The 16,493-nt window shown below is 41.3% G+C and overlaps 1 pseudogene; it reads left to right on the plus strand.

Moving 5' to 3' along the window:
• The first annotated feature begins 1,754 nt into the window (after nucleotides 1-1,754).
• LOC125387911 (motile sperm domain-containing protein 3 pseudogene) lies at nucleotides 1,755-12,038 on the plus strand (annotated as a pseudogene).
• The last annotated feature ends 4,455 nt before the right edge of the window (nucleotides 12,039-16,493 follow it).

A 16,493-nucleotide genomic window follows, 5' to 3' on the forward strand; every position in this document is an offset into this window, starting at 1 on the left:
AGAGATTAGAAGATTCCTTCTAATCAGAGATAATTCCTGTGTTTTTGAAAAGAACCATTGTGTGGGTTATGATTTCATTTCAGAAATAGACACAGGGAAAGAAAGGGGTCTGATGAGTTTCTCTAAAAAGTTATGCCAAGTATAGCTGAGCTTTCTTTGGACTGCCAGTTCCTGAATAATGACATGGAAACATTTTATTAATTATGAAAGCTTGGCCTTAGCTTAGACTTATTCCCAACTACCTCTTGAAACTTAAATTAATGCATTTATATTAATCTACATTCTGTCACTAGTTCATTGCCTTTCTCAGTACCATACACCCAACTTCTGCATCTAACTCGTGAATCTCTCCCACCTCAGATTCTTTCCCAGAATTGCTATCTCTGTCCTGAAGTCCTGCCTACCCTCTCCTATCTATTGACTGTTTAGCTCTTTATTAAACCAATCAGAGGGTGCCTTAGGCAAGTTAGTTAAAACAGAGACACATTTTCTCACAGTGTGCAAAAAGATTACCCAGCAACCCAGTTCAATAGTTTTTTTAACCTTTAATTATATGCAAGTAATAAAATTAATACATATAGTCAGTTGCTTAATCCTGGGGCTCAGAAAGTATTTAGATGTTTCCTTCTGCAACCAAAATTGGTAAAGTCATAGTGTTGAATATTTAGTTTGAACTCAGGGCTTAGATGGGATCACTTGAAAAGAAAACACTTATAAACAAAAGAAAAGAGCGCAGACACAATCCCTTATAGGATTCCAGTCTCCTTAAAGACTTCCTATAAGGAGAGGGCCAACAGAGAAGACCAAGATTAGGTTATTAAGTAGAAAGAAGTTCAGAAAAGCATAGTGTCGTAGCAACTAGAAGAATATAATGCTGAAAGAAAGGGAGTGACTTCTGCTTTCAATTATCACTGAGAAATTTAACCAAATAAAATCAAAGAAGTCATCTTTGGACTTGACAACATAGCAATGGTTGTTGACATTTATTTCCATAAATTCTCCTGATAGAAAATCATTGTAAAGATGTGGGAAATAAATTAAGTGATGGTAGAATAGAGATGAAACAATACTCAGTATGTTTTCTAAGCAACACACATTGTGCCTGGTTTTGCCTGTTAACAGAGCTCCAGTTTTATTGTGGGTGACAATTTCTTGCTTGAAAGGCAGAGTAAGTACTCTGTACTTTGTTTCAAAATTAGCCTAATCATTTCGCTAGTGAATGGATCATAAGTGAAAACCAAGATGTATAGCCAGCAGTGAGATTAAAACCGTAATAATAAAAAAAAAGTCCTGGTCTAAATATTCTAGAACTACTACATAGGAAGGAGAAAAAGCCAAGATCTCCTGAGTAAATTGGGAGCATGGGGGTCATGCTAAAGCGTAGGAGGGAAGAGGGGCGGAAGGGAAGGGAGCAAATAAAAATTCTAGCCAGATGTGGTGGTGCATGTCTTTAATCCTAGCATTCAGGAGGCAGAATAAGGCAGATCTCTGTAAATTTGAGGCCAGTCTGGTCTACAAGGACAGACCCCCAAGCTACAGAGAAACCTTGTCTCGAAAAAAAAAAAATCCAGACCTAGACAAGCTTCAAAAGAACTAATTGAAAAATTTCTGCATCCCAATAAACCTGTCCACCGATCTTGGCTGAGGAAGGACCACCAACCTAGACACGGCGTTAGTAGCAGTTCAGACCCACACAACACCATGAGTCAAGGTGGCAATGCAAGCCACTCCATTGGAATGGCCCCAGCAACAGAATGGCCCTCAGATACCAGTATGATGGCTTAGACCCAGACATGGCCCTTAGACCAATGCAGCTCAGGTCTAGATGTCACCATGACCTTGGGCGGCAGTGTTGGGCACTCAGATTAGTATGGCCCTGGCAACAGCATGATCCTCACACATCAACATGGCCTCCAACGATGGCCCAAACCATAGGTATCCATGGTCTTCTCTGGTAACATGGGTGACAGATATCAACACAGACTCCAGTTGTTGGTAGGGCCATGGACCCAGACATGGCCCTTGGTGGCAGCACAGGCCCAGACATGACGTGACCCTGGGTGGGAGTGTAGGCCACCTACTTCAGCCTGTTCTTCACTGCCATTGTGTCTTTAGTTCCATTTCTCTCCAAAGTGCACTAACCACTCTGCTTCTCCTTCTCACCACCACATAAGCTCATTGTAGTGATGATGGCCAGGGGCATGGGTGCTGAGCAGGCCTGTGGCTGGCTTCCCAAACCACTGTGTTTTAAGTTAATTTTTAAAACATAATTTTAAAGACTTTGAATGGAGGTAGCATGCATGGATTGATAATGTCAATCCTAGAAGCAATTGGTTAAATGAAAATCCCAGTGCCAGATGTGGGACACCACCATAGAAGTCAATGACCAGGAAGGCTTTGTGGGGCTTCAAGACTCTACAGGTTGTAGCCATGACCACTGGTTGACCATCAGAACTACATGGTTCGACCCTACTGTTGAAGATGCACCTTGATTGCCGAATACAGCAAAACCATGCTGTAACTGAGCTTCAGTTTCCTTACTACCAGCAGAAACTGGGGGAGAAAAGTCAGAAACCATTGTCCCAAGCTTGAAACCTGGCACCCTACAGGGCAGGCTTGCCAGGTGCTCACTGGTAACATAGTAACACGATTGTTGGCTTGGACAATTGCACTAGTTTTCTGTTGCTGTGATAAAACACTGTGAGTCAGGCAACTTACATAACAAAAAGTTTATTTGGGCATGTGGTTCTAGAGATAAGAGACCATGATGACAGAGGAGAGCCAGGGCAGCAAGCAGCAGGTGACTGAGAAGCTATACCAGCGTGAAAAAGGAACAAAACTAGAGGCAGTGGAAGCTTTTATAATCTCAAGTCCTGCCCATAGTGGCAGACTTCCTCTGACAAGACTACATCACCTAACCATACCCAAACTACAAAGAGAAACAAGTGTGAGATGACAGAGAACATTTCTCACACAAACCACCACAACAACCAACTGATTTTTATTGGATCTGAGGCCCACTCAAGCCATAGGCAGGTGTTCGCGCTCGGTACTACAGACCTGTTCAAAGGCCTGTGGCTGAAGAAGTGATATGAATTAGGGGAACCTACCTCTTTTGCTTTGCTAAGTGCACATGTCAAAATGTCTCCTAAATACTTATGTATGTACCCAAATATTAGTGCTTCGAGCAAAAAGCCTTCTCTCTGTAGTGATATATAAAATGTCTTATATATGTGGATATATTCTATCTGTTTATCTGCCTTCCTTCCTCCCTATCTGTCTACACAGTGCCATCTGTTTCCAGCTTCTGACTCCCTTGGTCTAGAGTGGAGTGGAAATGAAGTTTAGTATGTAATTAAATTATCCAGAAATTTTTAACATATTATACCGAAGGGATTGGGGGAGGGTTTTTGCATTATTGATATTATATCTTAAGACATTAAAGAAAACTTGTGAGTTTATGGGCCTCACCTAATAAAAAATAAGAAACCAATGGTGTAAGATTTTATATTATCCATTATGATTCAGAAAGAAGGGGACAAGAATGATTTTGTGTGGGAAGAAATGGCTATTTTTCATTATATTGAGGTGAAATTTGTTTAACAAAAGACAGCCATTTTAAAGTGAACAATTGATGCCATTTAGCACATTTACAACCTTGTGTGGCCACCATCTCTGTCTAGCATCCATGTGTTTTCTTCAACCCTCTGTATGTTATCAGAATCAGATGAGTCACTTGTTTCAAACACCAATCAAACATAAAAATAAAATCATCAGTTGGGGATGAAGGGCCCCCCCACATACATGCAGATGACAGTAAGCTGTTACAGAAACTCCCCGAAAGACTCTTTAATTCATAGACTTGTAACAACTTTCCATTCTGCGGTTTCTTGTTGGAGTCAAGGACAGCTAGCCTAAAACACCAGATCCCTTGCCTAATACGCTGTCTCTGTTAATGAATTGTTTTAGGACAAATTATATGTACTTCTGCCTTTACAAGTTTATTCTTACCTTGGTCTCTCTGAATTGACTCTTAGTCCCCTACAGCCTGTGTCCCATATTATATCCTCTTGTTAGCTTCCAAATAAATTCGTCACCTTTAGGAATACTCTGTTATTCAGGGAGACAGGCCACAAAGAAACCAGGTACCTATTAAGCAGTCTTTTTGTATTCTATTCTTCTCTTTACCACCACTTCCCCACATCCGCCGACCTGTTTTCTAACTAGAATGCATTGATCTGCTTGGGTATTCCAAATAAGGGGACTTTACAATATGCAACTATTTGTGTCTGAATGAAACAAGACTTTATAAGTTGTCTCCCCCTTTTTAACAGGAGATAAAAAATACAAGAACATGAAAACATGTCGGGAGAGATGTAATGATCTGCAGGAGATGAGAGGAGGCAATGCCAATTGCTTCTGTCTAACTGAGGAGTAAGAAAAAGGGCGGCGTTGATAAATGAGGACAAGTGTTTAATGAAATGCAGGTAAGAGCTTGTGAGGAAATCTCAAGTAGTGAACTGGTAATCTCAGAGAGTGGTAAATGAATCAATTAATCAAATGTATATGGTTGAGGGAATTAATGTGTTTCAACAGATTGTGAAGGTCTAGGACAGCAGTAGAAGGAGGTAAGGGTGGAGAATTGATCATGAGGGTAGACCTTAGATTCTACTGCTGTGTTAAGGTGGAAAGTATGAGTGGTAGATATTGAGAAATTCGCAAGTTCATGTATTAGAACACATGAGACTGAAGAATTATTAGACTATAATTCTAAAAAGTATTCTGGATAGGGTGGCATTCAAAGTTGAAATGTTTGCAGTCAGGATTTTGGAGATACTGCTATGCTGATGACAAGGTCCATGTAGAAAAAGTTAAGAAGTAGGCTAAGAGTCTGGGGAGATGGCTTACTCAGTAAAATGCTTGTTATACAAGCACAAGGAACCAGGTATGAGCACAAACATCCATGTACAAAGCCATGCGTAGCAGAATTTTCTAGGAATTCTAGTTCTGCGGGGGCAGAGGCCTGTGGATCCCTGGAGCTCCTTGGCTAGCTAGTCTTGTTAAATCAGTAAGCCCTGGGTTCAGTGACAGATCCTGTCTCAATAAAGTGTAATGTTACAGAGGAAGACAACCAACATTGACCTCTGACCTCTACACATGAGATCATGCCCATAACTGAATTGTTTTAGGTTCATTTCTGCTACTGTGATAAGATAGCCTGACCAACAGTGACTGAGGGAGAAAAGTTTATTTTAGTTCAAAATATCAAGTTACAGTCTGTTCCTGTGGGGGAGACATGGAGGTAGAGATAAAGACAGAGAGCTAGAGACAGCTAGTGCATCACAGCCATGGTAAAGAGCAGAGAGAAACAACTGTGAGGGCAAAGGTCAAGTGAACAAAAAAAGTAAAATTCTTTCTGTGTGTTTTCATGTGGGCTGCCGCCAGTGGCTTCACCTACATTTAGGGAGATTCTTCTTATGGATCAAGACAATTCCTGGGACACAGACATGTCCCCAGACCACGCAGGTATAGACAGTCATTCATTAAAGCTTTCTTCCCACACAATTCTAGGTTATTATTTCAAGAGAATTAAAACTAGCTGCCAAACATGTGCACAGAGATACCCTACACACACAAAAACATAGGCTAAGAAAAGTTCACTGAGCTGAGGGGGCATGTCTTGGGAGACAATTCCTTATGTATTTCTGGCATCTCGGCATGTAATAGGACAACTGTTGTTCTAGATTGGTTTTTGTTTGTTTGTTTGTTTTACTTTTTCTTTCCTCCTCCTCCTCTTCATCCTCCTCCTCTTCTTCTTCCCTCTCCTCCTCCTCTTCTTCTTCTTCCTCCTCCTCTTCTTCTCACTGTGTAGTCAATAGCTTCAGGAGGCAAATATTGTGCTTCACTCTGGTATAGAGGACAGCTAGGTTTCTTGGTGATACAATGACAGAAAAGCCTTCCTCTGGGGTAAACGTTGTAAAGTTGCAGACGTGCTCCCTATTATGTTTGAAAACTCAGTTCTGACAAACCCCATTATGGATGCAACATTTGCTTGGGCTTTTATCTCCGGTATCTCCATGGAATCGGAGGCAGGGAAAATGGAAATGATGACACTCTCAAGCCCAGATGCTGATTACATCATGAGTAATAAAATTAGTGATATCTGCCCCAGGATGGTGCGGGAGAATTATCTGTATTCTGTCAATCATGTATTTTAATAAAACGCTGATTGGCCAGGCAGGAAGTATAGGTGGGTCAACCAGACAGGAAGTAGAGGTGGGGCAATGAGAATAGAATAAGGCTACTGAGGAGGAAGGTCCCTCTGCCACTCCTGTGCAGACCACCGAAGAGGCAGCATGTAACTTGTCCAGCTGAGAAAGGTACGGAGCCATGTGGCTAATGTAGATAAGGATAATGGGGTAACATAAGTTATAAGAGTTAACAAGAAGCCTGACCTAATGGGCCAATCAGCTTTATAACTTATAGAGATCTCTGTGTGATTGATTTTCTCTGGGACTTGCCGGTTGTGGGGTACTGGGCAGGAACAGATACCCTAACTAGCCGGCCCCTCATGCTACACCAGGAACCTCTTTTTCCTGCCCAAACTTATGATGCTACAGCATGCTAAAATTTCAATTAAATAAGAATAATGTGTTTTATAGATTTTCGTTCAAAATGGTAAATTTAGTCAATAACAGTGAATTTTATGTTTTTTATATTTCTAAAGGAATATATTTTTAAAGTAAAAATGCTAAAAGTGTGTGCAGTAATAAAAGTGCTAAGTAGTTCAATTTAGCCATTCTACAATCTATACATATTATAGCACAACATGTACATGATAAACATACAAAAATTGTCAATTTAAAGGTCTCTTGAAAAGCAAATTTAAAGAAATGGATATGGTTTTGAAGTGAGAGTGGAGTTTAATAATATGGGAGATAGATAGTTATTACTCCAGAAGATTGTAAGGAAACAAGAGTCTTGGTGAGGGATTCCCGTCTGTATGCTGTGAGTATGCTTTATTGCCATTGGTTAATAAAAAAGCTGTCTTGGTAGAATAAAGCCAGGAGGGAAATCTAAACAGAGATGTATAGAGAGAGTAGGCAGAATCAAGATGTCATATAGCCACCAGAGGAGAAAGACACAAGACACCACGATAAACCACGAACCTCGTAGTAAAATATAGAATAATAGAAATGGGTTAATTTAAGAGCTAGCTAGAAATATGCTTAAGCTATTTCCAAACATTATTGCAATTAATATAGTGTGATTATTTCGGGTCTGGGTGGCCAGGAAATGAACAAGCAGCCTGTGCCTACAGGGTCTTCTGGGGAAAACATGTTTTACTTAGGGCAGCACAGTAAAAAGAAAATTCAGAGATAATATTAATTAAAATATTAAAAATATAAATGTGTTGACTGTGAACACACCTATCGGGAGAACTTGGAAGAGAGAAGACTGTTCTGACTTTGAAACAGACTTGGAGATGTAGGTCAGGATGATTTGAAGACTGAAACACACTGAAGGATAACAAGGATGTTGGAGTCAGGGACAGAACCTTGGAATATGAAATCTGGTCTTAGTTCAAGTCAGATTGGTAGTGAGATTGAGAATGTAGAACAGGCATAGGTGCAGGACGGAGTCAGTGAAGAAGTCTAGATTGGAGGTAAGGTCAAGCAGTATATGAATTATAATTGAAACCATGGAATTAGATAGTCAAAAGAATGTCTGATAAGTAACAAATGAAAGAGCCGACAAAAACTTACAAAAAGCTTTTGAAGGTAAAATGGTAGATTAAAAGCTGCCTCTTTGTTCATGAGAGAGGCTCAGGATAGAAAGGGGTTGATGTGATCCAAGATAGAGAGATTGGAAGAATATCAGAATTTTTAAAAAAGATGATAAAGTGGCTGAAGAGCAGAGAAATGAAATGATATACATTGAAGAGTGGTAAGCAGCATGTGATCCAGCTCCGGCTTCCCAGCAGGGAAAGAAACACATCAATCTTGGCCAAACGTCAGGGGGAGGCCCTGACCAAAAGATACTAGGATATGCTTGCAATTCCCATAACCGTCAAACCCCGTTGGAAATTTGGTATGATTGGTTAACTTTGGAGGCAAAGCACGTTTTATCACTCCCTTATCTCAACAGCCTTTACATAGACACTAACATGAAAGGAGGTGTCTTGTTTGAGAATAAACTACCCAGTGAGTCTGACAATAGGAAACACTTAAAGTCAGAGAGCCTAGTAACAGTCACAGCCTCTGAGTGGGAGGGGGATATGCTGAGTTCAGGGAGCAAGACATTAGGGAGGGAAATGTGGATGGTGCTTGGCCCTCTGTAGTAAGAAGCAAAGCCTGTCCACCTTGAATGGGCTTCAGGTCTGAAACATCCTTCTGCCATGGTTTAACCGCCAGCAGGACTAAGGACTCTGAAGCTAGTCCAGGTACTTAGCTCGCACACCTCAACCCTCTTCTAGGCTGTTAAATGAAGAGTAGGAAATAGAAGCAAAGAGCGTTTCTTTCTTTTTTCTATCCCCACTCATGGAGAGCCTTCCTCCTGTCCCTCAATAAATCTCTTCTGTGTTGTGTGTTGTGATTTTGTGGAATTTCTTGGTTCTCAGATCACCAGGATACCCTTTTGCCAAAAATACTCTTTGGGGCAGAGACAGAGATAGAGGCGGATGCAGGCAGATCTCTACGAGTTCGTGGCTGGCCTATTCTACACAATGAGTTCCCGGCCAAGGCTATAATGAGAGTGTATCAAAACTCCAAAATACCTAGGACTAAACCTAACCAAAATGATTATCAATGAGGGTGTTTCCAGAAAGGTTTCACTGTGCCTCCATACTCTTCTTGGCAATAAGATTTCATTTGTTTGGTTGATTTGGTTTGGTTTTTTGAGACAGGATTTCACTGTGTAGCCCTGATTATCCTGGAACTAATCTGTAGACCAGGCTGGTCTTGAACCCACAGACATTCACCTGCCTCTGACTCCCAAGTGTGCCTGCACAGCCCAGTGGCAATGATTTTTATAATTTTAATTTTTATACTCTTACGAAAAAGTCATCAAGGCACAACATTCTTCAGAATAGATAGTATCATACAATAATTATTGGTAGACCTGGAACCCTTTAAGATCTGAAATCAGAAAAGCAATGAAATGAATAGTATGCATGAAAATGTGCAAATTTTTTATTCTGTGCTTCAGGGTTTCTCCTCAAAGTGTTGTTAGCAGATAATTATTTGTTGAAAGTTTTTAGACATTTAACAGCATCTCTGGCCTCTATCTAGTAGATGCCAAGAGTTATAAATTATAAGTTTCCTCCCTATTTATAACATCAAAAATTGTCTCCAGATATTATCTAACAGAGCCTAGTGGGCAAAGTCAGCCCTGATTGAGAATTGCTATTTAATTAAAGAGCAAATATAATAGTGAAATCTACTTAAGTTTTTGGAATCCTAGAGTGCAAGACCAAGGAAAGAACTTAATTTCTAATTCAACAATTTCTTATTTACAGACGAGATTGGTATGTGAAGGAATTGAGATCTTATATGCAAACTACCAATCTATTTAAGGGATGAGTTGCTTGGCATAGCGGATATATCTGGCATTATAAAACTGGTGGTCTGGCTGGTGTGCTGCCTATACACTGAATCAAGTATGATGGTAAAGTAAACATTATGGTCCTCCCATGATAGCTTTCAGGTGCTATCAAACCAGCTCTAAGTTGTGTCATGGCTTCTTGTAACTCCTAAAAATACAAAGCAAAGTCCTAGTTCAGAGATCATAATGATTGGTCTTCATTGTGATGTTGCTCCTAATGGGGTCATTCATCCTCATCTTGCACTGGGTTTCTTGACATCCCTTTGAGTATCCCAAGCATCCCATCTTATCATGTGCTCTTTCCTTTTAGACACCACCATGTTTTGGCTTTTTCATTTTGTTCAAGCCTTTGCACAAGTGTTACTTTAGCAGGGAGGCTTTCTCTGTATAAAGTAACATGTTTGTTCAATTGTCTTACACACAGAGGCTATCGGTAATAAAGGAAGGTTTTTGTAGTGAGGCCTCTCTTCTTGGCTTACCGAAGTCACCTCTTTCACTATGTGTTCTCCTGGCTTTTCTCAGAGACAAGGAAAAAGGAGATGGGAAAAAGGAGAGGGGAGAAGAGATGAAGAGGAAAATAAGGAATAAGACAGGGAGAAGAAGAGAGAAAGAGAAGAATCTAGTGTCTATTACAAATGTACAAACCTTCTAAGTCCTGGGTCCTTATTATTTTTCTTGACTTCATCTTTTAAAACACCCTTCTCAAAAAAGTCACATTTGTGTTAAGACTATAAAATATAAATGGGCAGCCCAATTCAATCTGTGAGCAGGTTAATGTCTATCACTAAATTCAAGAAGATTTTGGCCATTTCTTATTAAAGTATCTTTCTTTTACTATATATTCCTTATAACTTCTATGATGAATCATTCTTGATGGTACCGAATAGGACCTTAGACTCTGTTCATTTTTCTTTCTTTGTTTTTTTTTTCCTTTGTGATTCACAGTCTCAGTTATTTTGGTTACCTGGTGTCCTGGTAGGTTTTTTTTTGTCAACTTGACACAAACTTGAGTCCTCTGGGAGGAAGTATCCTCAACTAAATTGCATCCATCAAACTGGTTCCGAGAATATGTGGGGGGGGCATCTTCTTGCTGCTTAACAATTAATATGAAAGCACTTACTGAACTGTGGGTGGTACTTACTCTGGGAAAGTGGTCCTGGGCTGTAAAAGGAAGGTAGCTTAGCAAGGCAGAGAAGCAAGTCAGTAAGCAATGCTTTTCTGTGGTCTGTGTTTTGTTTATGCCTCCAGGTCCCTGCACTATGTTTCCTTGATGGTGTAAAGTGTAAGATGAAATTAACCTGTTCTTTCTAAAGTTGCTTGGGACCATGGTGTTTATCACAGCAACAAAAACCAAACTAGAACATAAAATGGAAAAAGGAACATTGGATATTGTTTAAAAAAATCATATTTCTTTCTGCGAAGATTGTGGCAATTTTGGATGGATAAAGCCTTCCAGTCCTCAGAACTTCATGGACTCTTATGGGAGCCTAGAAAGTACAAATGTTAAGAGAAGTGCAAACTAGGGTGGCCTGGCCCGTGAAGTTTCAGAAGGAAGTGAAAATTCTATCAGGGCCACCGTCCACGGGATGCTTTGGATTAAGCGTCTCTAGAAATGGAACTCTCTGGAAGATGGCGCTCTTATCCCAACCACAAGTTGACTGGAGGAAACTGACCACAAGTCCTATACTACAAGCCCTCTAGCCCCTTGATTTCTGTCCTCAGATGTCTGATTTCCCAGAGCCTGCAAAAACTGTGGGGCACCCCAGGACCGGAAGTAAGTGGGTTCAGGGACCCTAGGTGGGACCCAGGACTATTCTCTTCCAACAGGACCCATCTTTTCCCCAATCCTGGTATTGGGGCAGAGCAAAGGAGTGGATCCCACCAACTGCCGACCCTCTACAACCAACTGTACTACATTTCCACGTTCTGTACAGCACTTGTTAAACATGCAGTATTCAGTTCAGAAGAGTGCGCGAGGCCTCCGTCCTGCATTAACACTGTGATAAGGCACATGGTCTGATCCCCAGCCTCTATGACGTCCAGGAACTGATTTTGCATTGAGCTATCCGAGGAGGGGGCTGAGAGATGCTTGGTTGGACAAAAAGACATCATCTCTGGTCTTGGGGCCCCAGGATACATGCTGGAGCTTCAGGCACATTCTCAGCCAACATCAGCCCAGGGCCTCCTGTGCGGACAGGACCAATGCCAGGCACACACCGGTAGGAGAATGACCCCCGGCAGCTGGGCACCAGCCCCTTCGTGCTGTTTGCTGGCAGGTATGATCTTTGTGGCCTTTCTGCTACTGCCACTGAAGGAGGAACTTGGCAGCCAGCTGTCCCCAATCCTGCATGTGTCCCTGGGACAGAAGCTGGTGGTGGCTTACATCCTAGGCCTCCTCACCGTGGTGTTCCTCCGGACTTGAACTCTCAGCTCAACCCATCCCACCCACCCTCTCCTTCGAGGGCAGGGACCCGAAGCAAACACTGTGATGTTTACACACTACCCCTTCTCACCCATTTCCATCAGTTTCCAGCCTCCTCCTCAACAAACACCCTGGGATTTATACTCATTTTCCAAGTTGAATACAATAAATGAAAAAGAAATCTATAGAAACGAACCCATTGTTGGGATGATTGGTGGTGGTTAACTGGGAATGATGAATCCATTGTGATTACTGAGAGAACAGAACTTCTGAAGTGAACTCTTTTGGGAAGTACCCTCAGGTTTGGCACATAAAAGCTGTGGCCAAAGGGAGCCAATGCTGCATCTCATACTGGCAGACAAACTTGGTAATATGTAAGAGTCTCCATGTGGTATTGATTTTGGCTTATATTGTGATATTAGCGTAAAATGTTTGAAGTTTATAAAGAAAGATGATTCATTGTCTGTAATGTATTTTTCTTTTTTTTTCAAAGTTTATTAAATTATGAAGGTTTCCATTTCCGCCCCTCCTCCCAACACCCTCCCACTCCCTCCTCCCCCTCCTCCTCCCTCTCCATCCCTAAGAGCAGTCAGGGCTTCCAGCCCTGTGGGAAGTTCAAGTTCCTTCCCCCTCCCTCCAGGTCCAGGAAGGTGAGTATCCAAACAGACTAGATCCCAAAAAATCCAGTATATGCAGAGGAAACAAGTCCCAGTGTCATTGTCAATGGCTTTTCAGAAAGGCTCAGGGCCAGCCACATTCAGAGAATCCAGCCCCATTCAGAAAATCTGGTTGGATCACGTGCTCGTTCAGTCTCAGTCCAACTGGCCTTGGTGAACTTCTCATTAGATCAGTCCCCTTGTATCAGTGGGTGATCGCACCCCTCGCAGTCCCGAGTTTTTTTTTTCATGTTCTTCCTCCTTCTGCTCCTCATTTGGACCATGGGGGGCTCAGTCCGGTGCTTCAATGTGGGTCTCCGTCTGTATCGCCATCCATCGTCGGATGAAGGATCTATGGTGATAAGTAAAATCTTCATCAGTATGGTTATAGGCCAAGGCCGGTTCAGGCACCCTCTCCTCTGTCCAGAGAACAATCTGGGGATCTCTCCTTGGACCTGGGATCCCATTTATACTCAAGTCTCTTCTAAACCCTAAAATGACTCCCTTAGTTGAGATATATTCTTCCCTGATCCCATATCCATCCTTCCTCCCTCCCCTCATCTCAGTCCCCCGAGTTTTCCCCATTCCTCCCCTACTCCCTTCTCTCTAACCCTCTCCCCTTCCAACAACCCTTCCACCCACCCCTCCATGCACCCGAGGCTACCTGGGACTCTTGTCTATTTCCTATCTCCTGGCGGATAGCTAAATAATCTTCATCAGGTTCACCTTCTTATTTAGCTTCTCTAGGATCATGAATAATAGGCTCAAAGACCTTTAATTATGGTTAGAATCCACGCGGCAGAAAATGGTTAATTCTCTAATTTTCAACCAAGATCAGGCAAATAAATAATTTCAAAAGATAAGCTTGATATTTCAGCAGCTTGACTCTGAGTCTTAGTACATTTAAATGTTATTTAAAACAATAATATCAATGTGATGAATTGTTGGAGGACTCTGAAACAGTAGGTCAAACAACTGCTACTAGTTTTGCCCTTCTAAACTTTATATGACTCCAAAATCAGGCTTGGGCACACCTAGCCGATTCTGCGTTGAGCTATCTGAGGCGGGGACTGAGGAATGTATGGTTGGGCAAAAAGACATCCCCTCTGTTCTTGGGACCCTAGCGTACACCTTGCAGCTTCAGGGACATTCTGAGCTAACCCCCAGCCCAGGGCCTCCTGTGCGGACAGGCCCAGTCTCAGGCAGACACCTGTAACTTGGCACCAGATCCTTCCTGGTCTTTGCTGACAGGTGTCATCTTTGTGGCCAGTTGTCAATGATCTTGACTCCAGGGGCACTTGCTGACTCTGATGGGCCTTTTACAGAATTCTAAGCTATTAGCACATTAGGTGCTATTCCATTTGGGGCCTATCTCAGTTTCTAGAGAATTCTAAGACTGGATTATATGTGATGCTAGATCTTACATAAATTTACGTAGAGAATTATGTTCTTGTCCAAAGAGGTTTAAAAAAAATGACTTTTTTGGGGAGGGGGAAGGTTCAGTGTGATCTCAAATACACACTCATCTAGAGTAGGGCAAAATGGCAGCAACAAGCTACCTTTAATAGTAACTTGCAAGTATTAGCTATTCTGCAATAACCCAGAAGAGAGACTAGTTTACAGACTAAAGGGTGGGCTCTTGCCCATTAGATTACGCAACCCACTATGAAGAGATGTTTGTGTTAACATTGCTAGATCTAGGAAAATGCCAAACTGAAGGTTTTAATGAGCAACTGCATACTCTGAACGGGCACCTTGAAATTTACTAGCTATTATATATATATAATTTATATATATATTATATATATATATTAATTCTGTATCTGGGGCTTTTAGGATGGTTCAGTGGTAAAGGCAACTGTTACAGCCTTCAGATCTGAGTTTGCTGAGTTGGATCACTAGACTCACGGGGTGGTGGAAGGAGAGAGCCAACCTCTACCATGTGTTTGGACCTACACATGCTGCAGTGTGTTTGCAGTCACTCACTGTATACACAATAAATACAAAAGGCCTTATGCTTACTTTTTAAAAGTCTATATTTTACATAAATATAGAATTTGGGGGAGATCGCTATTTAGTTTTCTGTGTGTTTGGCCTGTGGTTGCGTCTGTTGTCTCAAAAAAAAAAACAAAACAAAAAACAAAGAATAAACAAACAAAATACCCCCCCCAAAACAACTCAATTTTTGCTTTAGAAAATGAAGGTATTTTTATGAGCTCTGGAATTCTGGGTCTATGTCTAAAACATAATAAATAGTATTTGTTGAATAAATGATTTATGTAAGAGCCCATATTTAATTAGTAAATGATAGTTCTCCAAACCTTTTATTTAGTTAGCCAGGGAAAGAAGGAAGATGGAGGAAGAAAGAGGAAGGGAGGGAGGAAGGGAGGGAACTGTATTTTTGGTAAATATTTTCATTTTTTGCCATTAGGATTTTTATTTTTTAATAGTTCTTTATTTTTGAGATTTTAATATAATTACATTATATCCCCTTTCCTTTTCCTTCCTCCAAGTTCTCCCTTATACTCTTTCTTGCTCTTTTTAAAATCCATGTCCTTTTTAAATTAATTGTTGTTACATGCTAGTATAATGTTAGTATAATGTTACTTCTATATGCATGTATGCTTTCAGGGCTGACCCTCTGGTATTGGTGAACATTTTCAAACTGGGCCATTTTCAAAATGAGAAGCTACTCTTGTGTATCTTACCACATAACCAGCAAGTTTACCCAATTCCTCACATTAGATATGTTTTCTAGGCAGGCCAAACAGGCACACAACTTGTGTGTACATGTGGTGTGTGTGTGTGCAGGTACAGACGTGTAAAAGAAATGTGTGGTGGCCAGAGGTTACAGTTAGGTATCGTCAATGGTTTCCCACTTTATCTTTTGAGATAGGGTCTCTGACAGAACATGGAACTCACCAATTTGGCTAGACCCATCGACTAGCCAACTCCAGGGATCCACCTGCCTCTGTCTCCCAGTGCTAGGATTACAGACCAAGACTATGTGTGCTAGGGATCTGGACTTGGGTCCTCAGACTTGCAATGAATGACAAGCACTTTATGACTGAGTCTTTGTCAACCTCGAAGGCAAGAATAAGACCACTATCACAAATTGAGTCAAATCTGAAGCATACATTTACTATTAAATGCTATGCTTTAGGGATAATCACAGGATTCCCACCGTCTCTCAGTTCTTATCAGCTTCTCCCTGTCAGGGTGTGGTGAGCATAGCATTCTTCAATATCAGAATCCTGTGTTTCTCTTATGTTGCAGCTGGCAACTTGTGGTTTTTACTAACAGGTATTAACTGATAGTTTTGTTTTGCCAGTTATTCTAAGGGCTAGGATGAGTAATAACACATTTAGTAAAAAGAAAGAACTAGGTTATTAATAATGTCCCTCTTTCAGGTCTGTCTTAATGTGTAACTAACGGAGAACTACTTAAAACGCAGGTTTCTAGGCCCTAATCCCAAAGCACCCAGCTTTCTGACAGACTGCCATGTTGTACTGCTGTGTACTGCCTGGTGAACCTGAGAACTGGCTACAGAACACTTGAATAGCAAGGCCTTCATTATGACTTTCCGTTAAGTCAGACTCAGTTTAGGCATGAGATAAATGCCCAAAACCACTTTCTTGGCAAAAGTCACTACGTTAGCACTTCTTAAGTCGGAATCCGCTCTTAGTTTGCTGCGGCCCTCAATTTCTGGATAACTAACTTATTTATTCATTATCCCTTCTATGGAACTGTACTGCATTCTAGGCTGCCAAGAGGGCAAGGGTCGCCCGCTGCAGCTTCACGGTTAGTTATCT

The sequence above is a fragment of the Myodes glareolus genome, chromosome 11 (genome assembly GCF_982192425.1).
Source record: "Myodes glareolus chromosome 11, mMyoGla1.1, whole genome shotgun sequence".
Classification (NCBI taxonomy): Eukaryota; Metazoa; Chordata; class Mammalia; order Rodentia; family Cricetidae; genus Myodes; species Myodes glareolus.